We start from the raw sequence: 9,988 nt of genomic DNA, 5'->3' as shown, positions 1-9,988 counted from the left end.
TTAGCCCATTTCTAGTATTACATTTGAGAGTATCCAGCTGTTTGCTCCAATAGTGTGATAGGGTTGCCAACCTTCAGGTGGGGCCTGGAGATATCCAGGAATTACAATTAGTCTCTAGACAACTCATCACTTCCCTTGGAGAAAAGGGCAACTTTGAAAGGTAGAGAAACTGAGGAGAAACAGAAGTCCTAGAGTGGCGCCGCATCTTTGCTGAGCTCCCTCCAGCCACCCTCTCTAGCTCTGACCCAGATCAACAGGAATTTTCCAAATTGGAGTTGGCAGCCCTAGTATGATCCTCTTTATATGTGCAGCCATAGATAGACATTGCCTTTGAACTGGGCAATGGTCATATTAGGAGAGTCATTGGTAGTGCACACTCCCAATACACACAGTTGAATAACTTGAAATACAATGCCTGTAAGAGACTCTTGCTGGAAGATTTGCTGTATCTGTTGTATCCATCTGCTCTGCACTTAACTGCCCTCTACTGATTTAAAAGCCAAGAGGAAATTAAAGATGTGATGATTTCATCACTTAATCAGGATGACTGGTAGAACAGACTCCGGCAACTGAGCAAGAAATGGGTTATATTTCCAATTTCATTACTTGTATTATTTTTCAGTACACTGGTGGGTTCAAACTTTCTTCCATTTAAAAAGAATAGCAATGTGACCACCCTCTTGCTTCTCCTGCATCTGCTAGGGAAAGCAGTTGCTTCTTGATAAGCAGGCGATAGGCTGGTTTAATTACTGGTGTGGCTGAAGTCACTTGGATTAATGTGAGAACTTCCTTTCCTTGAAAACATGTGCATATACATAGCCCCATTGTTGGAGGATATATGCTTAGAACCAAATCTCCTCAATACCTGCATCCATCTGCCTTGGTAGAGGCTCATTCACATTGCGATCTTGTGGTGGTAGCTGATATCTCTGCCTTGCCTACTGCTGTGTCCCCATCCTTTGCCAAAGCTTTTAAACTGGGAAAATTCAAGCTGGGCAACTAGATCCTTGATGAGATACAGCAGCAATTTTTTTTCACTGGAAGGAGAAGATGATTATGGCTGGTCACTAACTGGGTAAGTTATTTCTCTTCTGTTAGCTGCACCATTCATTCTTCTCCCGGACAGTAAGACTTCTGCTATGCCATGCAGTTTCTTAAAAAGAAAAAAAAAGGATTCAATTACTTTTTCTGATGAGGAGGCTTCCTATGAGCACTCAAAAGTGCCATGCTGGAAATAATGGGGCCTACATGGACAAAAGACATGTGAGATATGGGTAGGGATGCCAAGTCCCCCCTTCCTTGAGCCACCAGTGGGGGATTGGGGTAGAGTTGCCAGATCCAGGTTGGGAAACTTCTGGAGATCTGGGGATGGAATCTCAGGAGGACAGAGTCCTTAGTGGGGTATAATGCCATACAGTCCACTCACCAAAACATCCATTTTCTCTAAGGGAACTGATCTCTGTAGTCTGGAGAGGAGCTGGAATTCCATGGGATCCCCAGATCCCATCTGAAGGCTAGCATCATTAGATGAGTGCTGTGGTAAGGAGAACTGGGCAAGACTGAGGGAAAAAAAAGTTTCTGGATCACCCCCACTTATATTTTCTAGTTCTGTTTTCTTCTATGAAACTTTACATGTACAGTTTCAAGCATATTAAGTTTATATTAAGGAAGCCAGGTATTCCATTGAATCGAAGTAATTAAGACTTTCTATAATTAATTCTGGAAGTAAGATAAGTGCAATTTGTCACACCTTTTCACTTCTTTCAACTCATTTAAGCATTTTACCTGTTTCAAAAAAGAGTTTTGATGTGATCATACATACAAATGGCTCACAAATAGGATTCTGCATTCGAGTCTACCTGAACTGAAATATATATATATATATATATATATATATATATATATATATATATATATATATATATATATATATTTCAGTTCAGGTAGACTCGAATGCAGTTCAGGTAGACTCGAATATATATATATATATATATATATATATATATATATATATATATATATATATATATATATATATATTTCAGTTCAGGTAGACTCGAATGCAGTTCAGGTAGACTCGAATATATATATATATATATATATATATATATATATATATATATATATATATATATATATATATATATATATATATATATATAATCAGTATTTTTCAAGTATATTTTGTTTCCCAAATGTATCTGGGTTTTCTTTGAAAAATTAAAAAAACCCCTAAAAATACTGGTTATATTCTGATATTATCAGTAGATCAGAAAATGGGAGTTGAGTTTTCCTGTGGAAAAGTTTAAACCAAGACTGCAGGACAAGCCAATTCAGCCGTGGGATTGGGCTGGCTTTTTAAAATCCCATATTTGTCTTCTTGGGTATATTGGACCCCCCAAAAATGGGATGTCCAAAAAATCCTGAATCCAAATAGCATCCCAGTATTAGAATCTGGGATTTTTTCAGAAACACTGAATTTTTTTCCAGGTCCAATAGACTTGAAATCAAACATACATTTTAAAAAAATGTGCACCCCTAAGCAGGGTGAAAGCCAGATCCATTGTTGACTGACTATCATTGATAGAAAAAAGAAGGTAAGATAAATTATGTATACATAAAAAAGGTAGTCCCCTATGCAAGCACCAGTCGTTTCCGACTCTGGGGTGACATTTCTTTCACAATGTTTTCACGGCAGACTTTTTATGGAGTGGTTTGCCATTGCCTTCCCCAGTCATCTACACTTTGCCCACCCAGTCGGAATGAACAGTATGTTGGGTATAATACTGGGCCGCTTTATTGAAATAAACTTGTCAAAACCTATAACTGGCAGGGATAAGGCCTAGAAGGACAAGCCCTGGGGTCACCCCCTGACCCCGCCTTGTCCTGAAAGGGCGAGCCACCCTGCCCCCAGCACAAACCCACCGTATTTGGGCTGCTGCTGAGTGGCCAGGCCCAAGCCGTTCTCCACCTGGGCTAGCATCAATCCCCCATTGAAAGATCTGCCCAGGTGAGGCTTTTCCGTGATCTGCATTCCCTGCACTGAGCCATGTAGCCCATCTGCGGTTCATACCAACCACCCGCACACCTGGTGCTAAGCTATAGGTGCTCCCCTGAAACACTGTGGCCAATACATCCTCCAGCCTGTGACCGAACAACAACTCATACTAACAAACCGTAACTCTACAAGGCAGTACAAGGTAGGCAAAAAACAACTCCACATGGGCCAATTCTGTGAAGCTGAAAAAATTCCTACGTGGCCCCTAATAAGGTGACTGGTGAACACCTGTACTGCCAAAAGGGGAGGGTGGGCGGGCAGAGAGCCCAAAAGAAACTGCGTATCTCTGGGCGGGGTCAGGGCTTATATAGGCCTGACACCGTGCCCAGCAGAAGCACCCGGATGCACCAGGGCCGTCAATGCTGCCGCTCCCTCCTTCTGAGCGGGCAAAGACGGCCCCCAGCCTGAATGCCGGCGATGCCTGCTTGGCTAGGAAGGGGCTGGACCTTGCCCACCCAGTCGGAATGAAGAGGCAGACACAGTATGTTGGGTATAAAACCGGGCCACTTTATTGAAATAAACTTGTCAAAACCTATAACTGGCAGGGATAAGGCCTAGAAGGACAAGCCCTGGGGTCATCCCCTGACCCCACCTTGTCCTGAAAGGGCAAGCCACCCTGCCCCCAGCACAAACCCGCCGTATTCGGGCTGTTGCTGAGCGGCCAGGCCCAAGCCGTCCTCCACCTGGGCTAGCATCAATCCCGCATGGAAAGATCCGCCCAGGTGAGGCTTTTCCGTGATCTGCATTCCCCGCACTGAGCCGTGTAGCCCATCTGCGGTTCATACCGACCACCCGCACACCTGGTGCTAAGCCATAGGTGCTCCCCTGAAACACTGTGGCCAATACATCCTCCAGCCACCACCAATGCCAAGCCTCTGCTTAGGTATTAGCGCCCCACCGGGCGGCCCAGAGCCAACCGCAATCCCTGCCGAATTTCCTCTAAAAAGGCCTGGTTGCCCAACTCTGACAGATGGACCCCATCCGGCCGATACAGGTCTGCATCCGCTACCCGTATGGCAGGATGTGAAAGAAAAAGCCCTAAGCCATTTTCCATAGCCTTCTGCAGGGCCCTGTTGGCCTTGCGCCTAGCACACTCTATGCCACCAGGTGAAAGGGCAAACCTCCAAATCCTGTATGGCAGAATAGCAGACCAAACCAGGACCACACCTGGCCATCTCCACTTGATTTCCCGAAGGTCAGCCAATGCCTGCAGCGAGAGGGCTTTTTCCTGCATCAATCCTAAGTCATTACCACCCAAGTGGATGACCAGGATGTGGGGAGGAGGTGCCGTCCATTCTCTGAACAGCAATGGCATGATCCCTGGCCAGCGTATGCCCCGGTGACCCAGCCACTCCACTATTGCCCACTTGCTGAGGCCTAGTTGGGTGCCCACTGAAGATCGCCTGGCATGATGGGCCACCCAGAACACCATGCTGTGCCCGCAGATGAAGATACGGCGCCTCTCACTACGAGCCACAGCACCTGAAAAAACAGAAAATTGTCAAACACAAGAAATAGCCAACGGGCAATAAAACAGTCGCGCGTCCATGCCAACCCTCTTAGGTGACCAACGGGCGCACGTAGGTCTTAAAAGCTGCCGACCGACACCGGCCAATACGCTGTATGGTGGAGGGGGTGTAACCCATCATAGCTGCCGTGGAAGCGGCCCCAATCCGGAATGAATGCGTTCCAAACTTGATGCCCTTCAAACCCAGCTCCAACAGGGCCCGGCTCGTCACGGCCCAAAACTGATATTTGGTGAACGGGGGCCCCTGCAATGCCTAAAAAAGGGGCCCTCACCCCTAATCCGAGTGTAATGTTCGACGGCCCTTACCGGGCACAACTCCAGCAAGGCGCACTGCCCGATTGTAATGCTCTGCCCCTTCTGTCATTGATCAGTTTTGGACCGCCGAACAGTCAAGATAATCTGCCCCTGCCCAAGTTTAACATCCTTGGCCTGAAGTGCCCGCCCCAAGGTGTCAGTCCTGGACTGCACCACCAACTCACTAATGCGCAACGCGCCGAAAAAAGCCAACAAAGAGGCCGCATGGAACAGCATGGCCTTGAAAGGGGACGAACATATACCCGGCCAAATCCCAAACAGCCCCTTGAGTACTGAAGGGGATATGGGTTGCCAGGTATCCACCCGCGGCCCACGCTCCCTGGCCCAACCCTCCAACATCTTTCAGACCCTGAAATCATCCATATTCTCCGGGAACACCTGAGCTTTACTAATAAAGGCCAATGCCGCCGGATGACCCCTAATTGTTTTCAGCCCCAAGCCCCTCTCTTTCTGGTGAACACAGAACTGCATGATATGCGCCGTAGGAACCGGCCAACTATCATGCAGTCTGGCGGCGCTCCTAAAAGCCCGAAATTGGGCTACTGCCCTGTCATATGCCCTTCTGGTACTGGGTGCCAAAGCTAGATGAATGGCCCTACCGGCTTCTGCTTCCCAAGCTGCCAGAGTTCCGGGGGCATTCGCGCTGGCCGTGGGTCCGCTTCTGGGGCAAGCTGACAAAAACGCTCCATCTGTCGATGAGATAGAGCGTCCGCCACCCCGTTGCACACTCCCGGTACATGCCTTGCCAGGAATAAAATATTCAACTGGAGGCAACGAAGTGTGAATGACCTGACCAGGTTCATTACTAATACCGATTTTGAGGACAAGGAGTTGATAACGTGCACCACCGCCATGTTATCACACCAGAAATTCACAGAATGGTCGGCCAGCAGATCCCCCCAGAGCCAAACAGCTACTAAAATGGGAAAAAAATCCAAAAATGTGAGATCTCTACAGAGCCCTATGTCCGACCATTCTGCGGGCCACTGCTCCGCACACCTGTGTCCTCGAAAGTAAACTCCAAAACCGCTAGATCCGGTGGCGTCAGAAGAGATCTGAAGCTCCACTTCAATCTTCATATCTTCCTGCCAAAAGGAAATGCCATTAAATGATTCCAGAAACTCTTCCCAGACCTGCAGGTCCGCATGCTTACCAGCAGACACTCGGACCTGGTGGTAAGGGAGCCACAACTGCCTCATAGCATCACAGAGATGCCTCAAGAAGGCCCTGCCTGGTGTCACCACTTTTCATGCAAAGTTGAGGTGGCCCACCACCTGCTGAAGCTCAAGCAGCGAAACCTTCTGCTGCCTCCTCAACGCAGCTAACCGAACCATCAGATCGGCAACCTTATTCTCAGGCAGCCGAAAAGCCTGCTGGTTGGTATCCAGCTCGATGCCTAAGAAGGTAAGCACAGTACTGGGCCCCTCGGTCTTTTCATGCGCCAAAGGAACTCCGAGCTCGAGGGCTATCTCCTGAAATAACTGTAATAACCTAGTGCACTGCCCCGAGCCTGCTGGACCAACGAAAAGGTAGTCGTCCAGGTAGTGCGCAGTGTCGCTAAGCCCAGACCTATCCCCCAACGCCCACTCCACAAAGGAGCTAAAGCGTTCGAATGCGGCACTGGATACCGAACAACCCATCGGGAGGGCGCGGTCCATAAAATTTTTTCCATCGAAACTAAAACCCAGGAGCTCGAAATCCTCTGGGTGAACTGGCAAGAGGCGAAATGCTGACTTAATGTCACATTTTGCCATCTCGGCCCCAACCCCGCAACCCCTAACTACCCTGACTACCTGGTCAAAGGAAGTGTACCGTACCGAACATAATTCGTCGGGTATGGCATCGTTCACCGACGCCCCTTTTGGGTAAGACAGATGATGTATGATGCGATACTCCCCGGGCGCCTTCTTAGGCACCACACCCAAAGGGGATACCCGCAATGTGGGTACAGGCGGAACATCAAAGGGTCCTAAGACCCTACCCTCTTGGCACTCCTTGGCTATCTTAGCCCTAACCATGTGCTCAAGGCCGGTTACTGAACGGAGATTAGAAGCCAAACAAGGGGCCCTAGGACCCTGGTAAGGTATCCGGAACCCCTCAGAAAATCCCTTCCACAAATACTCGCCATCAGCCTTACGCGGATACTTGCTCAGTAAACTACTGAGCGCCCTCAGACGAATGGGGCTGGGCCCCTTTTCCAGGGGGCTGCTGATTGCCTCCCCCGCCGGGGCATTTAACACCGGCCCATGGCTTTGATCGACTACAAGCTGAGAGGACGTGAGACCCGCCACAAAGTGGGCACTCATGCTTAAACTTGCAGGATTTTCTGGAGCAGACGCCCTTCAATGCAAACTCCCAGCACAACAGCTGGGGTTGAACCAGCTGGCCTGCTGTAATGCGGGCCCCTGCAGAAAGCTGCTGCTTGTGAACTAAATGTCCGCTATCGGACCTGTCACCTGGATTTGGCTTTGCCGGGGACATCAACTGCAGCCAAAGCTGCTGGTTAATCTGATTCCATGGCAGTCTCGGGTTAACGGCGGCCCTCATACGAAAGGCCTCGTTGTATTGCAGCCAAGCTGCACCGGCGAAATCCGTGTAAGCCCGTTACATGATATCGCAATACTGAAAAAGTGCAGCCGCACGAGCTGGCTGCGCCCTTGCGATAACGCCTGCGTAGATCAAGAAACCAGGCAGCCAATTAGCCCAAGTTCTGTCCACCTTCCTGCGCTTCAACTTCTCCTTTTCTCTATCGTCAAGTTCCTCCTTGTCCTTTTTCTCTAACTCTCTGAAAAGGAGGCTGAAAACATCTACGTATTCACCACGTAGTATCTTATCCCGCGTTGTCGCCATTAGATGGTCCCCCAACGGCAACGCCATGTCGCCGTACGGGAGCATATGAAACGGGATGCTGGCATAGGGATTAGGTGGGTAAACCCACATACCCCTCTGCAAACTCAGCCACACCCCCTGCATCTGTGCGCATTGTTGTCCGCCCCAGGGTAAAATGCCAGGAGGGGACTGTGCTGCAGTAATCGCCTGTGTCACTGCCGGGGAGGCTGCCTGGCCCGAGGTCTGTAAACCTGGGCTACCTACAAAGGACACTTGGGGGGCGGCGCCCTGAAAACCCCAACCCCAAGGCGACCCCGCACCCCGCTGATCGGCAGATGGTGCACTCTGCCCAAAACCCCACGGTGCTCCCGCTGTTATGGTAGGGGGGGCGGTACTTGGGTAGGACCCCAAGGCCACACCTGCGGCTGCTGAAAGGGGGGCTTACCAACATTCCCAGTGAATGCTATCGCGACCGCAGGTGGCTGCTGCACACTCTCTCCTGCCGCGCCGCTGACTGACGGCTCTTCTGATGGGCCCTCGCCCGGGTCTTCCTCTTGGTCCAGCTCTTGTTGGGGCTCCCGCCCAGGCACTCCGCCCTGCAAAGCAGACAAATGCACAAGTACTTCCTTTTCAAAAGTCAAATGTGCTGAGTGCTCTGTAGCACGGCGACGGCCTTCCCATATGGGAGCGCCCATGGCCACTCTCTGCTGCTCCAGGGCCTCTAACTGGCCCATAATGGCCTGCCTTACTTGGGCTTCTTGCCCAGGGTCCTCAATGGACCGGATTGCTGACCCTGCCCCCTGGGGGGTAGGGCGGGCTGCTTGCCCTTAGATTTGCCCTGCCCCTTTTTTGGCGCCATAGTATCACACCACTAACACCCACAGGCACTCCCACTGCCAACACACTTCAACTCCTTCCCAATAGGCCCCTAAGTGCCACTGCCCCACTTTCCACACCAACATGGTGAGTGGGAGGGGGGGTGCAGCCTAGGGAGGCTGAAACAAATCCTGCCAAAGGCAACAAGGGAGTGGGGGGGGGGGCTAGCAGGCCAAAGCCAGACACCCACAGCCCTTCAGCACCCAGCTGCCACAGCCCTCCCAGGTGATATGGGGGGGGGGACGTTAAAGAGGGCTAGCCAGCAAAACGTACCACCTGGTGGAGGGGGGCGCAACCTAACACCACCCAAAGACCCCCACAGAAATGCCTTTCAACCGCAAGCTACTGAGCCCCAATAACACCCAAAGCCAGAAAAAAACCTGAAGAAAAATAGCCACCGCTTGCACCTGCCAGCTGCCGCTCACACCTCCAGGCCGTCGCTCGCGCCCAAGCCGTCACTGCGCCACATCCCACGCCGCTCCGAGGCCTTCCTGACTGGACCCTGCACACTCGCAGGTCCTACGCACATGGCTCTCCCTCAGAGAGCTCAAAAGAAACTGCGTATCTCTGGGCGGGGGCGGGGCTTATATAGCCCCGACACCGTGCCCAGCAGAAGCACCTGGATGCACCGGGGCCATCAATCCTGCCGCTCCCTCCTTCCGAGCGGGCAAAGACGGCCCCCAGACTAAACGCCGGCGATGCCGGCTTGGCTGGGAAGGGGCCGGACCTTCCCCCCAGCAAACTGGGTACTCATTTTACCGACCTTGGAAGTATGGAAGGCTGAGTCAACCTCAAGCCAGCTACCTGAAACCCAGCTTCCACTGGGATCTAACTCAGGTCATGAGCAGAGCCTAGGACTGCAGTACTGCAGCTTTACCACTCACATAGCACCCTACCAAAAAATGAATTGTCTAAAAGCAGGAAGAGTCTGAGTGTTGTTTTTTCTTTAAACATAAAATTAGATGGCCCCAAAACCCAACAAAAATAAAATCAGATGTATAGGTTTTTGGAAGCATCCTTAGTTGTTGGATTAATCTACTCAGACACAGCTTTTTTGCTGGTGATGAAGGGAAAAGAGTGTCCCCTTTGAATACTAAAAAAGGCTATGCTGAGAGGTTTGGGTCTGCAGGGAAAAAACTATGTGAGATGGGACAGTAGAAAGAAGTGGGCAACACTGAACAGAAAACTTAGCTGGATCCAATCCCTGTTTCAGAAAGTAAATATCATGATGAAGATCTAAGCATGTATACTGAGTTCCTGCTGAGAGTTAATCAAGTTGTAAGTGTTCCCAGGGATGAAGCTTTGAAATGTACCTATAAAGCTGCCTTATACCAAATCAGACCAGATCTCTCATGCCTCATGCCCTTTGATGTCCTCATGCA

The sequence above is a fragment of the Heteronotia binoei genome, chromosome 15 (assembly GCF_032191835.1).
Source record: "Heteronotia binoei isolate CCM8104 ecotype False Entrance Well chromosome 15, APGP_CSIRO_Hbin_v1, whole genome shotgun sequence".
Lineage (NCBI taxonomy): Eukaryota > Metazoa > Chordata > Lepidosauria > Squamata > Gekkonidae > Heteronotia > Heteronotia binoei.
The sequence above is the reverse complement of the archived record's forward strand: the minus strand, read 5'-3'. Positions refer to the sequence as shown.